This window comes from Uranotaenia lowii, chromosome 3 (genome assembly GCF_029784155.1).
Source record: "Uranotaenia lowii strain MFRU-FL chromosome 3, ASM2978415v1, whole genome shotgun sequence".
Lineage (NCBI taxonomy): Eukaryota > Metazoa > Arthropoda > Insecta > Diptera > Culicidae > Uranotaenia > Uranotaenia lowii.
The window spans coordinates 52,411,721-52,416,693 of record NC_073693.1 but is presented as its reverse complement, the minus strand read 5'-3'; the positions used below and the strand labels follow the sequence as shown (position 1 = coordinate 52,416,693).

At 41.4% G+C, this 4,973-nt stretch overlaps 1 long non-coding RNA gene across 1 annotated transcript; it reads right to left on the bottom strand.

The window, feature by feature from the left end:
- Positions 1 to 650: 650 nt before the first annotated feature.
- On the bottom strand, positions 651 to 1,594 carry LOC129750700 (uncharacterized). Its single transcript, XR_008738462.1, has 3 exons — positions 1,301 to 1,594; positions 904 to 1,233; positions 651 to 838 (listed from the first exon to the last, which is right to left on the bottom strand). It is a non-coding gene; the product is annotated as an uncharacterized LOC129750700 (long non-coding RNA).
- Positions 1,595 to 4,973: the final 3,379 nt, after the last annotated feature.

Here is a 4,973-nt window from a genome sequence, read left to right as displayed (position 1 = left end):
ATGTAAACATTTATACCGCGTTTATCATCATCACCTGTCATCAGCAATCATTGATCTATTGTTCTCGATTGCGAATTGACTCAGAGCATGTGGAACCAAAACAAACTGTTTTGATTCTGCTCGTGGCAGCAGGAGTTGCTGCTTGCTGCTACCAAAGAAAACCGCCCTTGGTAACGCCTCGCCCTTGGTAACGCCTTCGTGAACGCATCAGCTGGCTGATCCTCAGTAGAGATTGTAGTATGGACAAGGAAATAACAAGAAAAAAAATTATACATCATGTCAATAAAATTCTGTCATGAAAGATAAAATTAATAAATTTAAAAAAAACGCATTTGCAAAATTTGCAACTCATAAATTTTATGGGTGTATTTTCGGTTCTTTGCTTTCGCCGAGAGCACCACACTGACCGAAATCGGGCTATAAGGTTTATTGGAAATTTTAGTGTTTTTGCACTAAAGGAAAATCCAATACTTTTTACGATTTGACGGTCGAAATAGAGGTGATTAATTTTATAGGAAATTTCAATGAATTTCAAAATTCTCCAGGATGATTTAATTTATTATTTTAAAAAGTAAAATGAATAGTTCATAGATTCCGTAAAACATGCAGTGGTTCAATTTATTCATAAGTTTATTTATTTTTATTCACTGTAGCGTAAAGGAAATACATCATTAAACTTGATAAAACAAATTTAATGGCATAATTGAAAAAGAAAACTTTCATCATATCATGTAAATTTGAAGATTATTACGGATTCAGATCTATATATGTTCTCAGCAGTAATGTCCAGGTTTAAGGATTCCACAGGCCATTTCGTACTCCGTTTGTATGTTGTCACCTGCAAATAATATTTATTGAAAAAAAAAACTTATCGTTGAGGAACCTTTTTTTATTTAAACTTACCGATTAAAAACTTTCCATAATTGCGAAGATCTGTTCAACTGGCATCGGGGGCAGGTCCGGGAGTTCTTCTGGTTCGGGTTCCTGTAGAGTGTCAGAACCAAATCCCGCGAATCGGAAATTGAATAAAAACAGCGGTATTCATCAGCTTTTTCAAATTTTAGCTTAAAAATTAAGCTTAATTATTATTATTCTTCTCATGTTGATGCTGGTTAAGTATGATGAACCTCTTCAGTGAGCATTTTCCGGATCATAATTACGCGCCCGAAAGTTTCTCTGAACAGATGACTAATTTTTATTAATCCGGATGTTCTCATTTAAATAAAATGTGAGCTGAAAAACACAAATTCATTGAAAAAACAAAATTATTATTTAATTTGGAAAAGTTATGTTAACTTACAACGAGTTGTAATATTCTTGAGGATTTTTTTATCACTCATTGTTCAATTATTTGCTGCTGAAGAAGTTTCCGATTCCGCACCAACCTGATAAACAAACATGGGATCAGAAATAGACCTAACCATATTCTTTAGTTCAATTTATGTTCGGCGGCAGCTTATAGTTTAATTTCTCTGATTCTGAACAGGTATCGAAAATTAAACGAACCACTACTGGATTTTCCTGTACATTTTAAAAAGTGTTAAAAGCTATTAAAATTTATTGAATTTTCTAGTATCTTTCACTGGATACTGTCAGATATCGTCGAACTGGTAGAAAGTATTGGATTTTGTTATGATTTTCAATGAATTTACCGTTAGTTTCTATTAGTCATTGTATTGGTAATAATTATTAGAATCATCTTATACATTTTATAGCCCGATTTGGTTCAGTGCAGAATGCGTGTGCTAGGGGTAAAAAAAGAGATAAATACTGAGGCGGTTTCGAAAAGTAGTCCATTCGACCGCGTTACCGATCGGACGTTTTTTCCATTCACTCTGCGTAAAGTGTAGTTTTTTCTCATTGCGTTCTCGTGTATCAGTTCCCATCGAACCGTCGACACGACCGGACGTGTTTTCTACCTAGTCTGTACGTGAGTCAAAAGTACGATAGTAGCCTCTAACACGGACATCCAATCGAAGGGATTTTTATAATCAACTGTGGCATTGCTTCTGGTGCTTGTTCCAAACAAGTTGCCAGTTCTGTCGTCATGGGGGAAGATCCCCCACCATGGGGTCAAGCACCCCATCCACCAAATCCAAATGCGAGAAGAATTCCGGAATGGATGGACCCGAAAGATGAAAATGGTGCTGTTCAGTTTCTCCAGCTCAAGCCTGTTGCACCCGCAAAGCTCCCAACATACCCATTCATCATCTCTAAGTCCATCGAACAAGCAGTCGGAAAAATTATCGGAGGAAACCCATCAGAAAACGGAAACGCCTACTTGCTGAAGGTACGATCGGCTCAGCAAGTGGAAAAATTGCTTAAAATGAACCATCTCATCGATTCCACTCCTGTCACCATCACCCATCATCCGACACTCAACACTTGCAAATGTGTTGTGACTTGCCGGGAGGTGGAAGGCGCAAGCAACGAGCTACTAACCAAGGATCTTTCAAGCCAAGGAATCATCGACGTTTACCGCTTCCAGAGGAAGGTGGATGGCAAAATCACACCCACCCACACCATGGTACTCACCATACAAGGAACTGTTGTGCCCCGATTTGTTCGATTCGGTTACATCCAAACGCCAACCCGGCCCTACTATTCCCGCCCAATGCTGTGCCTGCAATGTGGCACGTTTGGCCACACCAAGAAAAACTGCAAACAGGATCCTATCTGTATGACCTGTGGTGAGAAGGAAGTCCATGCCTCCTGCGAGAACGAACCCCATTGCGTAAATTGCCAGAACGATCATCCAACCAACAGCCGTATGTGTCCTGTTTTCAAGGAAGAGCAGGATATTATCAAAATCCGAACCGACGCTGGAATTTCCCACCGAGAAGCCACAAAAGAACTCCGGAACCGTCAGACCGCTTCCAGTAGTCTCCAACAACGGCTGAACAAAGAACGGAACATCTCTAATCAGGAACTAGAAATCCTCCAACTTCGAAAACAGGTAGCTCTCCTGACCGCACAACTGGCCATGTACACCAAAAAAGCCCAAGAAAAACAAACCAGTGACGACGACGAAACCGCTAGTGACACCAGTATGACCACCACTCGGTCTTCCGCCACCCACCTTACCACCCCCAAGCGTACCAGAAATGCTTCTTCCGAGGAGTCCCAAACCAGCAGTGAAAAAAGTTCTGTGGCCATCACGGAAAAGAAAAAGAACCCTTCAAAGAAAATGCGAGAACGAAACCCAGTAAAGCACCCTATTCAACGCTCCCAGGACAACCAACCAAATCCACCCAACTCAGGCAAGGTCAACACGTCCCAACACTTCCCAAATTCCAGCAGCGGTAAGTCACACCAATCTTTTCCTCCTTTTAATTGAAATGGCTACATTCACCCAACCAATAAACTCCCCAAACCCCTCCCCTCACCCACGAACCCCTGCTAGGAAAAATAAAATCAACTTCGCAATCCAATGGAACCTCCGTGGATTGAAAGCACGATCTCTTGAAATTGAACTCTTAACAGCCAAGTATCAACCCACAATGCTTGCCCTCCAGGAAACTCTACACTCATCCAAACTATCAAATCAAATAAAAGGATACACAACCATAATAGACCCATCTGGCCAAGGCGCTGGTCTTGCAATAAAAACTGGCCTTCCCTACAAATTAATACCACTCTCATCCCCGTTTAATAGTATATGCGCCCGTCTTGAATCCCCACTCGAAATCACTGTTGTATCTCTCTATTCTGCCGCTCATAGCAAGTCCGTCCCATTTGCGTTTTTGTTGAAATGAGAAAAACGGCATTGAAAAATCGTAAAAAGTCCTTCAGTAATCCGGCACTTGTATGCGTTTTAATTCAAAGTTATCAACAGAATCTGTCTCTGCAACGGCTAATGAAAGATTTTCGCTTTATAAGGATTATTTTTTTTGTTTTGATTCTGTTGAAAATCATTTGCTGGGCCCTTATGGCTGTGGGACCGACTTGCGATGATTTATGCCATATGGGACCGACTTGCGATCATTCGTTCAATGGGACAAATTTACTTGAGGTTTTTTTCAATGTTCATCAGAACAAAGTACTGACAACAAAGTTTTCTGCTGAAACTACAGATGAAATTAATGTGTTTACTGCGATAAACTGAAAAATGATGAAAACGCAAATGGGACGGACTTGCTATGAGCGGCAGTATTGCTCCCCCTCAATCAGCTATCAAGATTTTACTGATGGTCTTGAAACTATTTACCAACAACTACCTCCCCCCGTAATTATCATGGGAGACCTTAACGCCCACTCTACCCTATGGGGAAGCTCCCACTCTTGTCGTAAAGGTTTGTTCCTTGAGGACTTTATCATTTCGAATAATCTAACAATCTTGAACAACTGTAGCCCCACACGTATTGACCCCTCCTCTGGGAACACCTCTGCTCTCGATCTTACCCTTGTCTCCTGGGTATTATGTCCTAGATTCAACTGGTACACCATCGAAGATGACTGTGGTAGCGATCATCTCCCCATCCACATAACTATCGAAGGATCAACACCACAAATCACCGCTCGCCCCCGCTGGAAACTACAAGAAGCCGACTGGACCACCTATCAAATCGGAATTGAGAATAATATTCAAACTTGCCCACCCACCAACGTTGACTCCTTCACCGATTTAATAACTAAATCAGCTGTCATGTCAATCCCTCAAACCAGTGGGGTACCGGGGAAAACATCCGTCCTTTGGTGGGGCCCTGAAGTGAAAAACGCCGTCAAGTTGCGTCGAAAGAAATTGCGTGCCCTGCGCCGAATTCCCAATGATGACCCACGAAAAAACGAAGCCTTAGCAGAGTTCAAAATCGCACGATCATCCGCTCGGGCTGCTGTTAAATCAGCCAAAGAAAAGAGCTGGAATGATTTCCTAGACGAAATTCAACCGGAAACTCCCTCTTCCAAACTGTGGAACAAATTGAAACGTCTGAATGGGGAAAATCGTCGTAGCCAATTTCACATTCTTCTTAACA